Source organism: Zea mays, chromosome 5 (assembly GCF_902167145.1).
Source record: "Zea mays cultivar B73 chromosome 5, Zm-B73-REFERENCE-NAM-5.0, whole genome shotgun sequence".
In the NCBI taxonomy this organism is placed as follows: domain Eukaryota; kingdom Viridiplantae; phylum Streptophyta; class Magnoliopsida; order Poales; family Poaceae; genus Zea; species Zea mays.
In genome coordinates, this window is record NC_050100.1 from 50,510,377 (window position 1) to 50,524,860 (window position 14,484).

A 14,484-nucleotide genomic window follows, 5' to 3' on the forward strand; every position below is an offset into this window, starting at 1 on the left:
ACAAGCATGGAGTTTGTGCTCCGCTACTCAAGTGTTTATCTAGAACCGAAGGCATAGAGTTGATGAAAGAAATACATGCAGGCCTGTGTGGATCTCACATTGGATCTAGGCCGTTACTTGGAAAAGTTTTCCGCCAAGGGTTTTATTGGCCGAAGGCAGCTTCGGATGCAGCGGAATTGGTTCAAAAGTGCGAAGGTTGTCAGAAATGTGCAAGAGATCAAAAACAACCTTCGTCCTTAACACAGCTCATACAACCCATCTGGCCATTGCAAAGGTGGGGCCTTGACTTGTTAGGTCCATTACCACCGGCCCAAGGGAACTTAAGATACGTTGTAGTGGCTGTGGAATATTTTTCTAAATGGATTGAGGCAAAGCCTTTAGCCACAATAACTTCGGTCACCGTCCAAAAGTTTTTCTGGCAGAATATTGTTTGTCGTTTCGGGGTACCAAAGGCCATCACTGTAGATAATGGAACACAGTTCGACTCCGAAGCTTTCAGAGATTTCTGTGATCAAATTGGTACGAAGATCCATTTTGCATCAATCAGGCATCCGGAGTCAAATGGACTCGTTGAAAGAGCCAATGGCATTATAATGACAGGAATAATGAAGTTAATCTTCAATCAACCTAGGGGAAAGTGGCCAGATCAATTAATCAAAGTGGTATGGAGCCACAACACAACAATATCAAGGTCAACAGGCTTTACTCCATTCAAACTATTGTTTGGTGACGAAGCAATAACTCCGGAAGAAGCTAAAACTGGATCAATAAGAGTAGTAGCTTCGGCAGAATCAGGTTCTGAAGATGCTTACTCTGTGGAAAAAGATGCTTTAGAAGGGATCAGGCTTCAAGCTGTGGAGAATATCAATAAATATCAAGCCGAAACAATCAGATGGCGAGATAGAAAAGTTCGGCTAGAGAATATTGAGCCAGGACATTTGGTGCTTCAGAGAGTGGCCAACCCAGACACAGTGGGCAAGTTGCAGTTGAAATGGGAGGGACCTTTCTTAGTAGCATCTTCGTCAAGACCCGGTTCATACAGATTGAAGGATATGGACGGCAACGACATTCCTAGATCTTGGAATGCGGATGAGCTTCGGCGATATTATGTGTAACTTGATGTAACTTTTTATGTTTTTTCTTTTTCATGGCACCCTTTTCCTTCCTAAAGGGGGAGAAAGGTTTTTAATGGGGCCATCATATGTAATTTCCTTTTTTAGTTCTATAAGAGCAAAATCCCCCAAGGAATGTAAATGTAAAAGCTGAGAACGCACCATCGAGTGCTGAAGTAAAAAGCGAAGAAGCTCCAAAGTCGTTCCTAAGGGAATGCAGAGCTTACAGCGAAAAGTCAACGCTGATTCCGCCAAAAGTAAAAGGCGAAGAAGCTCCAAAGTCGTTCCTAAGGTAATGCAGAGCTTACAGCGAAAAGTCAACGCTGATTCCACCGAAAGTAAAAGGCGAAGAAGCTCCAAAGACGTTCCTAAGGGAATGCAGAGCTGATGTATGATTGTTTCTAAGGAAATAATGGCTGAGAGTATGGCTTCGGATATGTATTTGGACATTCATTTGCACATCACATTACATCATAGCATTTGCATTCATAAACATTCATCCAGGCATATGTAGGATAATCATCATCATGGCATAAATGGTTGCTTCGGCAAAAAGAAAAAAAAGAGAAGAGCTTCTTCGCGTACAAAAAGGAGAGCTTCAGAAAAAGGGAAATGTTGTTTTCTATGCTTCGCTGAGTACGAAAAGAAGGGAAGGTGTTTTTTCGTCTTCGGCTCAAAAAAGATAATTTCGTTCACAACGAAGCACATCGCATACATTAATGGAAGGGTAAGAGCATAATACAAGGTATGAACAGAACTCATTAAAGTTAAGTTTAGTTACATTTACAAAGGTTATCTCAAAAGTTTCCTGAGTCTGTCTACAGTCTACTCCTATTTAATCTTCGAGGGATTTTAGCTTCGGCGTCATTCTTTTTAATCATCGACTTCGGCTTCGTCATCCTACATGAATTAAGTTGTTGTAAGTCAAAATCGAGCTTGAAGGAAGAGGTAAGCACAAGGTATGATTTCTTACTGGTTCAAGATGACTCCGAGCTTCGTCTCCAGCTTTTTCCCGCCCGCCTTTTGTCCATATCATTTTTACAAATCTATTGGAAATACTTCGGGCGAGATCGGGGATGTCATCTAGGATTGATGGTGATAAAGTGAAATTGGGTCTGTTGACAATCTTCCCATGATCGCAGCCAGCTTTTAGGAAAGCTGCAGCAGTACCCCGAGAAGCTACCCAGGCACAGAAGTCACCGTGCCCAGCTATAACTTCGTCGAGCTCGTCAATTTCACCCTCAATATGTTCGAAGGTCTTCAGTAAATCTTCAGCTGAGGGGGTGAATTTCTCACTGCTGGCTCCAACTGAGTGAAAAATTTTTCTTAAACGTTGGATACATTTGTTGCTAAATTCCAAACATTTTTCTTGAAGGCCCGCTAATAGCCTTTTCAAATCTGAATTTTGTTGAGTTTCGGCTTCAAGTTTTGCATTAAGTTCTTCCTTTTCTTGTTCAAATTGCTCAGATTGGCGGAGAAGCTTCGTGTTCAGTTCTGTTATTTTAGCTTCGGCCTCCGCCAATAAACCTTCAGTTGCTTGGAGCTCAAAGTTCTTCTTCTCAACAGCAGCTGTTTGCTCCTTTATTTTGCTTTCTAAATTTTCAATTATAACTTCGTGTTTCTTGTCTTCAAAATCTTGTTGCATTTTCAAGGCTTTGCTCAACAGCATACTCTGCATGAAAACAACCTTCGTTAGACATGTTTTCATTATTAAAAACAATAAAAGTTAAGGGAAAAGTAGTTCACCTTGAAATTGGAATAAAATAAACTACCAACGATATGTTGTCGTCGGTAGCGACTAATGTCCGTTTCTAGCTTCGGAAAACCGATACTCTTTGACAGAGTACCGATAACTTTGGCTCCAGTTTGATCTCGAATACAATCTAACTTTTCATCATCAATACCTCCGAAGAGGAGTGCTCCTGGTTTGTACCCGCAAGATTTGGCATACTCTTTAAGCTCTTCTATTTCGGGTTTTGACAATTTTTCTCCAACTAAATTTTGAAACATGAAGGTTTCGTCCTCCGAAGCTTCGTCAACAATTTCCTTTTCTTTCCCCGGCACTGCGGCCATAGCCTCTTCGGCGGCAGTGGTAGCTTCTTCTGTGGCCATGTCTAGCAGCATTTTGTCGATGTCTTTGATTGTGCTTTCCAGGTTCAAATCTTTAACTGAGGCAGCTTCGGCAGCTGCGACCTCCGAAGGTGTGATTTCAATATTTGTTTTTTCTTTAGCCGCTGGTGTCTTCTGAGCTGAAGCTCTTGGTGGTGTCTTGTCAATGACCTCTGTCACAGTGATAATTCTTTGTCTCTTTGCTTTAGTTGTTTTCTTCGATTTTTCGGGCTCCTTTTCCTTCTGAAAAAACTTTGTCAGTTGAGGCCCCAATGGACTTAGCTTCGCAGGCAGGGATTCAGTCATTACCTTCAGAATTTCCTCCACGTCAGCGGCAGAGGGTGATGCGGGGGTTTCTTCTTCGTCGGACATTTTTTGCTTCGGAGAAGACGCTTTCCTCTTCTTCGGAATTTTCTTCTTTGGTGGCTCTTTCTCATCTTCATTTAAGGCTTCAGTTATCCTTTTCCTTTTTTGGCCCCCGGCACCTTTGTTCAGATTTTCATAGTCAGGGTATTCGAAACCCAGAGCGTCCAGCACTCGATTCAGTCTTCGCTTCGGACGGGTGCCGAAGGCCGCGGTCATCAACTGATCTTCTTTTTTGGAATAATTGCCGAGTATTTCATTGCACATTACTTCAATTGTATTCAGCCACTCTTGGCAAGGTGTTTTAAAGTATTTCTTAAACTTGAAATAGTAAGGTAAACGCACAAGTTCACCTTCTTTCTTCTCCTCCTTTAGCTTCGGCATTTCCCATTCTTTTAAACTAGGAAAAACCTTGAAAGCCAAAAACTCCTGAACCAGGTCTCTTGTACTGATATGCTCTGCAATAATTCTGAATTCATTCAGGGTTGGACCTTCTGGTGTCATATTGCAACGAGGTCGCGTTTCTCCGAAGATTAGTTCAAGTGGAGATTGCACAAGCTTCTCCTTGTCGTCATCAACCTTGACATAGAACCACTCTGACTTCCAGCCTGCTGCCCATTTGCTTCGGTAGCTGATTACAGGAAACTTTGTGGTTTTCCGATAAGCAAAATTATAGCAACCAAAATTGTCATGCAATCCATCTTTTCTAGCCTTCGTCTGATAGTGCAATTCGTGAACTCGACAAAAGCTGTCCGCAAACGGCTCCACCGCTTGGCTTCGCAGAGCCCAGATATAAACGCTAAGCCTAACGATAGCGTTAGGAGTCAACTGATAAAAGTAGATACCAAATCTCTTCAGTACCTCTGCAATAATCCCATGTAGGGGGAATCTTAATCCAACCTTTAGAAAGCTCTTGAAAATAACTATTTCATCCTTCTCCGGCTTTAGGGTAGTTTCTTCTCCCCCCGAAGCGTAATAACTTCTTCTGATTTTCACTGAAAAAGCCCGACTTCACCATCTTGGAGAGATCAGCCTTCGAAACAGTAGACTTTCCGAAGTCCAAGTGGCTGGGCTTGCTTGGCATGGCAATACGATAATCGTCTTCGGGATCAGTTTCCTCAATATCTTCTTCTTCTGCTTCGGCAATTGCTTGTTCTGCTTGTTCTGCATCATCACTGGGGATCTTTTCCGAAGTTACCAGCCCGGATTGTCGCATCGCTTCGGAGATGGGAACAGTCTCCGAACCTTCAGCTTCGCCCCCCCCCCCCCCCCCACGCTCAACCCTAGCGGTAGAACGCACTCTGGCCAGTTAATTCTGAATTTGTGGAAATTAAATACTTTTTTCTTCCGAAGTTTTTTCTTCTGACGAAGCAGAATTCAAGCTGGAGCTTCGTCCGATTCCAAGAGTCAAGCTTCGGCGATGGTTAAAAATTTTGGCAGCAAAACAGTGCAAATAGCAATGAATGCTGTGGTAACTTCACACCTACCCGTCTGTTTATATAGTACTGCAGGTAAGAAGGCGAAGCGCCAGGATTTTTACACCAGGCGGACACCTGCTCGCACTCGCTGCGTGGTGGACCGCAGAGACCAAACAGTAACTCTGCAAGGTGGGACCGCTACGCGCTGGAAAACTGAATCGTTTCTCGACAACGAGCTCAGGGGAGGTGTTTTTTGGACCTTCGGCTCCCCGAAGCTTAAGAGACTTTTTTCACGGATCAAGCTCGTTACGAAAAACGATCTAGCACCGCGAAAGGGGCTACTGTTGGGTCTATGCTTCGTCGCCGAAGGTCTTCTAGGAAGAAGCGGCTTTCGGTTGATGCTGTTTGTATGAGATGGCCGAAGGTTCCTCTTCATGAAGCTTCGATATTACAAACCGACTTAAAGATAGAATGACCTTTTAGTCCATAAAGGTCTGAGTCAATGTTGTAAACTTTTATGAGGGGCATAATTGTAATTCCTCACAGGCTGTGTCCTGTGCCTATAAATAGTGAACAGTATCCCTTTACTGTTCACGGATTCTTGTAATTGCAATCGCATCATTCAGGAATCAACCTTTGCCAAGGCAGAGGTATAACTGTATTTCAATGATTCAATATATTGATTAAATATAATTTGATTCGTTTATGATTCATTTACCTTTGATACCCTTTACTTTATATTATTTTATACAATCTATTGAAATTCAATTACGAAGACTCAACCTTCGTAATCGTATTCTCGTCAACCTTCGTCCAAGGTTCATTATCCTCAAGGGAATAATGCTTCATGGACGAAGCACGTTAACATTTAACATTCTATGTTGCCTTGTTCTTAATTCATAGCATTTGAGAACAAGTCCCCAACAACGGCTTATCTTCTTCGCTCTCGGATCACTGTCCACTCCTGCTCTCTAACCAAACTAGCCCTCGACGCCCGCGCTCTTTTAAATTCAAGAATTTTTGGACCATGCTACCAGGATTCATGGAGGTGGTGTCGAGGTCTTGGTGCGCTCATTGCACACACCAGGAACCTTTGCACAGACTCTATCACAAACTGCAGGCTACATCAAAGGCCCTCAGACAGTGGAGCTTTAGCACTGTCTCGGACGCTAAGCTACAACTTCATATGGCTTTGGAGATAATCCATAGATTTGACATAGCATAGGAGTTGAGAGCTCTCCTAGAAAAGAATTTTGGGCCTTGCGGTCATCGAATGTGCGCGGAAAAAATAGGCTGCCCGTCTAAATTTGATAAAGTTTGGAGATGCCAACACTAGATTTTTTTCATCGAAGGATTACTTCTAGGTGTCGTAAAAATTTCATTCATTGCCTCAAAGATCAAAATGGCTCGACAACAACACATGAAGGCAAGGCCACGAAAATACAATCTCACTTTGAAAATATGTTGAGTTGTGCACCCACTCCGAGAGTAGACATCAACTGGGCGACGCTTGGATTACGACATCACGATCTATCTTCTTTAGATGCTCCATTCTCAGAGCAAGAGATCAAAAGAGCCATTGATCTGTTGCCCACCGACAAGGCGCCGAGACCTGATGGTTTCACTGGATTATTTTTTAGGACGTGCTAGAGCATAATAAAAGGGGATGTCATAAGAGCGACCAATGCTTTCCATGCTCTACGTTGTGGCATCTTATCACTCATCAACACCGCTAATGTAATCCTAATCCCAAAAAAGAAGGGGCAGAGGAAGTGGGTGATTTTAGACTGATAAGCTTAATCCACTCCTTCATAAAGCGTATTTCCAAAATATTGGCATTACGACTTCAGCCCCATATGAATGCGATCGTCTCCACTTGTCAGAGCGCCTTCATCAAGAACAAGAGCATACATGATAACTTCTTGGCAGTGCATACTGCGGCTCGCTGTTTTCATACAAACAAGACACCAACACTTCTGTTCAAATTGGACATAGCAAAAGACTTTGATTCAATACATTGGGAGTATATCCTCACCCTTCTTGAGCACCTAGGCTTCCCTATAAGATGGAGGGGCTGGATTGCGGCAATTCTCTCCACCTCAACCTCAAGGGTTATTCTCAAAGGCGTACCAAACCCTCCCATCTAGCATGGGCGAGGCCTAAGGCAAGGCGACCCCCTATCTCCTCTTCTTTTTGTCATTGCAATAGATCCCCTGCAAAGACTGCTTGAAGCAGCAACTAAACTCGGAATGCTCTCCAAACTCCGTGGCCGCTCGCCCGACCTATGCATATTGATGTTTGCGGATGATGCGGCCATATTTGTCACACCCACAAAAGGTGAGGTATCTAGGCTCGCGAGAACTCAGGAGCTTTTTGGTGAAACCACATGCCTAAAAACAATTTTCCACAAGTCCGCAGTAGTACCAATCTAGTGTAACAACATCAACCTCTCTGACGTTCTATCTGGTCCGCCGGCCTCGAGGACTTCCTTCCCCTCAAATACCTTGGACTACCGTTGTCCATGAACAGACTCAAACGGGTGGACTTCCAGCCATGGATTGATAAAGTCTCCGCAAAGCTGAGTACATGGAGCGGGAAAAACCTTTCGGCGGCTGGCCGCCTCACACTAGTCAATGTGGTGCTAACCTCACAGGTCACCTATCTGCTCCTAGCCCTAATACCGCCTATAAGGGTGTTGAATTTAATTGACTCAAAACGTAAGCAATTCCTTTGGACTGGTTCAGAGAGGTGAACTGGCGGTAAATGCAAAGTCAGCTCGGTCTGTGCAGCAAGGCCAAAACAATATGGTGGATTAGGCATTCTGCACCTTGGTAATTTCTCACGGGCCTTACGCCTCAGATGGTTCTGGCAGGAGGCCAAACTGTTGAATACTCAGAGGATGGCGAAAGATATACCTTGCATTGCGTTGGACAGGAGACTGTTGTAAGGAAAATGGACCCCAGGCCATTTGGCTAATTGAGTTTTGGTGTTTGATGAACAACACAATCCATGAACTAATGTATTTCCCAAGTGTTTGTGTGTTGTAGTTCACAGGATGCGAAATGGATTGGACTGAGGCTCTAAGGATGCAACACCTCAAAGAAGACATTATAAGACCCATATAATACATTACAAAGTCATATTGAAGACACTTTATACATGATAAGAGTCCAACACATCAAGAAGTAGAAGTGAGATACAAAGATGCAAAACAAAAGTAAAAGTTTTAGAAGTCCTAATTCACCCCCCCCCCCCCTCTTAGGCGTCACCCGTTTCCTACAAGTGGTATCAGAGCCCGGTTTGGCTCATTTAAATCGCTTTAGCTTCACCGCTAAAAGAGCCGACGCCTTTTAGAGGAAGGGATGGATACCCATAGGCCACCACACTTTGACGGCACTAACTTCCCATATTATAGTGCTAGAATGGCTTGTTACCTAGAGGCCATTGATCTAGGTGTTTGGAGAGTCACTCGTGACGGGATGAAACCCATCAAGAATCCCGAGAAACCACCACGAGTGAGGAAAAAGAAATTCATTTAAATGCTAGAGCCAAAAATTGCTTGTATGAATCTCTTAGCATGGATATTTTTAATCAAGTATTTACCCTGAAAACTGCTAATGAGATTTGGCTAAAATTGCATGAGCTCCATGACGGCACATCCAATGTCCGTGAGCAAAAACATTGCCTAGTCTTAAATGAGTATAATTCTTTTGCTATGAAAGATGATGAGCTTGTTAGAGACATGTATTCTCGTTTGAATCTAATTATCAATGAGCTCAACTCTATTGGCATTAATAAGCTAGGTGATGCGGACATTGTGAGGAAGATTATCTCCCTGCTACCACAACAAAGATATGGGAGCATCATCACCATCCTTCACAACATGGAGGACTTAAGCAACATGACCCCGACCATTGTGATTGGAAAATCGCGGCTTTTGAGATGTCGCGAAAAATGTGTCGAGGAGAGGAGCCAACTTCCTCAAGACCATATGCTTTTGCATGTGATGAAAGGAAGGGCAAAAAGAAGGCTCCCACTCCAAGTTCCTCAAGTGAAGAAGAGGAGGAAGAAGAAAGTGATGATGATGAAGATAATCAACCATGCACATCATCCTCCGAGGATTAAGAAACAATCTGACGCGTCAGAAAGGTAATGAGGATGATCCGCAAGATTAATCTAATGGGTGTGCCCCTGCAGGTCGAGGATCTTCTCTTTAATATTGACAGGAAAAAGCAAAGGAAGAGAGGATGCTTCGTATGTGGGGAGAAGGGCCACTTCAGGGACAACTGTCCAAATATGGCCAAACCCAAAAAGGAGAGGAGCAAAGGCAAGATGCTAACAAGTGTTAGAACTTGGGATGATTCTTCAAGTGAAGATGAACCTCCAAGGACGCGCAGCCATCGGTCCTCATCACGCTCATCACGGTCATCACACAAATGACTTATGGCAAGAGGTAACAATAGCATTTCATCCTCTATTGATGATAGCAGTAGTGATGATGAATGTCACACCCGGCTTTAAGGAACAAAGCCAGGTGCATCTCATACATGCGCCAAGAAGACAACATATATAATAACAGAGTGTATAGAGATAAATGTCATAAAACATCAGAGTATTTATTACATAGCGGAAGACTTATTACAAAATAAAAGAATAAACATAAAACGAACTAAGGATCGTTGGCGCCAATGTCAACTGAGAAACGCCACCTAGATCAGATCATACTCCTCGCCTTGTGGCTCCTCCTGAACCACCTGCTCTTCTCCTGTGGGGGGTGTGAGACAGCAAGGGTGAGCTCACACACGTTCATCGCTCAACAAGTTGTGGGGAATAATGTGCATGAACTCGCCAAAGATGGGAGCTCACGTGAAGTGTAAGGCTTACCAAAGAGGATGGTTGAAGCTGAGCATTGCTTTTAAAGTTGGTCAAAATTTTATTAGCAATTACTAAGTATAAGTAAATACCAACCCAATTAAGTAGTAGAACAAAAGTAACAACATCACCTGCGATGCAATGCATATGACAAATTGAATTTAGTTCCATAAGTTAATCATGTGAGGGTCCGAGCCGCTCATGACCGTGAGCACGGCTAGTATACCAGTTTTACACTCTGCAGAGGTTGCGCATCTTTACCCACAAGTCATGTTACCCATCTGCCAAGGGATCGCGACTTCCCATACACCTCTACCGAGGAGGCGAGGCAGGGTAACACTACGAGGCCTTTACAAAGTTCCACTAGCTTCAGAAAACCCGCTACAGTTTATAGGAAGCTCCAATGCAGGAATCCCTTGCAGGACCGCCATCGCAGCAAAATCCTCCCGAGGGCCTCCCTACACTGACCACTCCCCTACTACCCTTGCCCCTTTCGGGTAAGGTAGTCCTCCACTAGCTTTCCTAATTAATCAGCCAAGGGCGTCCCATTAAACCCTTGTGGTAGCACTGTTTTCCCGGGTGGTCGCTCCATGTTCCAATTAACATAATGATCTTATCATGAACAGTGATAATAAACAGATAATAAAAGTGTGATCATGAATAATGTATCTTCATACCCAAAACCACATAAAGCACTAGCAAGTACTACCCAAAAAGTTCAGTGGTAAACAAGGTATAAAGATAGACAAACTAGGGTAACCTATTGGGTCCCATCAAAATTAACCTATGCAGATCATTATGATTAATCAGAACATGGCTAGGTAAAAAGAAGTGATCAAGGGCACAACTTGCCTGAGACTTGAGATTCCAGGTACCAGGATGATCTTCAGGTGACACGTGTCCACACGCTAGTCGTAGCATTACAAACAAACAGTGTATAGGCAAAATTAACATTACACCAAACATAATAATACACTGCATAAAAATAATCTACGCGAAGCTACGAGACTAACGCAACTTGAACGAATCAAATCGGAGTTAAAACGGAGGAGTTATGATTTTCTGAAGATTCTATGTGTTTTGTACAAAATTAAATAGGATATAAATTTTAATGTGACTTTCATGTCAGGATAGCGGTACTAGATGATAGACAATAATATTACACAATTATAGGAATTGGAATGAGTCAAAAAGGAGTTAAAATGTATTTTCTAGGAATTAAAGAAGTTTCTGGGATTAATTTTGCACTATTAATCATTTTCTAAATGAATTTCCATAGTTTATTCCCTGACTGGACTGCGCACCAAAAACTAGAAAGTGCAGGGGCTAAACCAAAGTTTTCCCCAAGACTCGGGCTACAGGCGCATGGACTGCGGGCTATTTCTTCTATTTTCCAGGGGGTCTTTAGGAAAAATACCCAGTCGAAGGGGTATTAATGTATCTCGCCTGTTGGATCAGATCCAAGGGCCAAGAACAGATCACGTTTACACAACCGCGTCGTGCACCTATCGCCCTACGATTAAGATCCGACGGACATGGTTTAATGCGATTTGAACCATCCACAACCCCACGATCAGCAATCTACGGTTCAGATCAAGTCCACCCAAACGGTAGACTACATATAATCCTGCCCATCCGTTCCCTATCCAACGGCTCATGCCACACTGCCCCATGATCTAATCTTAACCCTTGATTTCAGCATCTACCGACCCCACACATCTTCTTCCTTACGCAGCAGCACACAGCCCCAATACGCGCTCGACGTCGACGACAGTAGGCGGTAGCACACCGACACCCACGACTTAGGAGAGGGGAAAGTTCTCACCGTTGATAGGAGCAGAGTTGACTGGCCATGGCGCTTGGATCTCAGCGATGCGCTACACTCCGACGTCCAGTCCCCTCGCCCCGCGGTCGCTCCAGACCTCGGCTCGGCCGAGCGCGACGATGAAGGTGGATTCGAGCGCGGAGGCCGTGCGGTCGACGATGGGACGGATCGAGTTGGGGGTCCGTCAAGCCGAAGTTCGCCGAGGCGGTGGTTGCCGCCAGCTCGAGGACGACGGTGGAATGTAGCGCGCGGGTCGGCGTGGAAGCGGAGACAAGCACCGATGCGATAGATGGCGCCACGGAGAATCTCGGCGCGCAATGGGTGACGACGGGGGGGTCCTATTAATACCCTGCCGCGAGGGGATTTCGGCTGGGCGGTTGGAACGGTCAGCGGGTTCCGCACGATCCTGGCGGCGGACGCCGCGGCGAGGTAAGCGGGCCCTGGTGCATGCGCGAGGGCAATCGTGGCGGCGGACTTCTCACCTCCGCGGCACGAGTAAAATCGCTCGCGTCAGGGTTCTATCGGCTTGAGTACGAGTGACGGCTCGCGGGCGTGGTCAGCCATTATCTTCCAGGACCGGTGGAGTCGGAGACCTGGGGATCTAGCGCGGAGGATAGGGAAGAAGCGCCCGCGCGATGCGCACGGCCGTTAGCCCCGCCCACGGCGCGAATTTCGCGCGAGGAAGACGACCAGCTAAGGGAGGCCCGCACGGCAGTGTAACAGTGAGAGGGGGGGTTTGGGCTAGCGCGAGGTGGGCCGAAATGGATGAAGCCAGCCCAATCAAGGTTTTAATCTTTTTCTTTTTATTTTCTTTCCTTTCCCTTTTCAAATTCAATTTGAATTCCAATTTTAAGTTCAAAATGTGTGGTGAATTCATCTTCACATTTTTTTGTTCAATTACACATAGTATGGTAACTATTTATTTATGTATAATTTTTATTTTGTTTTGTATAGTATTTCCCTCTTTCTATGTTATTTCCAAGTTCCCCAATTTGCACTTTTGGGGTTAAATCCAAATTCTCAACTCATTACTATCTTATTTTTATTCATATTATTATTGTTTTAAATGCACAAACAAAACTCCAATATGATGCATTTTCTCTTTATTTTAATATCATTGGTTTTAAATAAATCAATCTCAATTATATGTGTTCTCTTTTTATGATGCAAATAGGGCACATGACATGAGGAGACCTCTCCATATTCTTTGTTTACAAAATCGAGTATTACAAATCCTACCCCCCCTTAAAAATAATCTCGTCCTCGAGATTTGTAAGAAAGAGGATATAGGAAGAGTGATTTTAATTTAGCTTTTAGTTTCTAATTAGTATAAAATCAAGAGTCTCTCTTTTTTTCCATTCGTGAGTGATTAGAAGAGCATGGGTATATATATGTATGTCCACTTTATTATGTAGGATAGAAGATGTCCTTGGAGCATAGATAGGTTTGGTTAAGAAAGGGTAGGGCTAGGAAAGACTCTATCCAAGATTGTGAATCCTGATTCCTTTGAAGATCTATCTTGAATCTTATCCTTCCTTGATTTGATGAGGTCGATCATCTTCGATCTTCGTTCTTGAAGTCTTTATCCGAATTAGGGGCATGTAGTTAGGGTAACTTGTAGGTATGATAGATGGTTAACAGGTTGGTGGCATAAGATAAGTGTATTATGGCAACATCTAGGATGGGATGGATGGTCACCATGAATGTGCTGGTAAGTTATTTGTTCATGGGTGGTTTGGTCTGATGTACTAATTTAAGTTAAAACATGGCCAGCAGGGTATAATATATTTCACTAGTATTAACTAGTCCGTTAAGTGATTCACTTTAGATTGGACCATATTAGATTAGATGGGATCTAGATTAGATTGGTATAACTAGATTAGACTAGATAATGTCTAATTACTTTGGATTAAATCATGGTTGTTACACTAGTATGGGGTAAATATGCTTATTAGGGCAAGATAATCCATAGGGACAAGGTAGAATCTTTTGAGGTCAGTCAGATAAGATAAAATCTTTTCAAGATAAGATGAATCTACTAAGGTAATAGAGTATCTTTTAAGATAAGATGGATCTATGAGTGTAGGATAGAATCTTTTAAGATGAGATGGATATGGTTTAGGCTAGATACTTTAATGAGGGATAATCTAGTTTGTCTAGTTATTTTGATAAGCATTTTTTTTCCTATATGTATATGCAAATGTAATTGTGGACATTACTCCACAACTCATCACACTCAATCAAAGAACCAAATCAAGCAGCTTTCATAAAAACAAACACTCAAGCACATATATACCTATAAAAATAGTTTTGATTTTGTTCCTAAGAGTAGGTCTCCTATTTCTAAAGGTCACCATAGGTATAGGATTTCAAAGTGTGAAATCCACATTTGTCTTTAGAATGAAAAGGTACGAATAATCAGAGTAAGCGGAAATAGATGAGAAAAGATTAAGAAAAGTTTAGAAAGAATCAGAGTAGTAAGGGTAAGTAAAGAATGGTTGTCAAGTTCTATCTAGGTTCCGTCCTACAGTCAACATTCCTCTGATACCACTTCTGTCACACTCGGCTTTAAGGAACAAAGCCAGGTGCATCTCATACATGCGCCAAGAAGACAACATATATAATAACAGAGTGTATAGAGATAAATGTCATAAAACATCAGAGTATTTATTACATAGCGGAAGACTTATTACAAAATAAAAGAATAAACATAAAACGAACTAAGGATCGTTGGCGCCAATGTCAACTGAGAAACGCCACCTAGATCAGATCATACTCCTCGCCT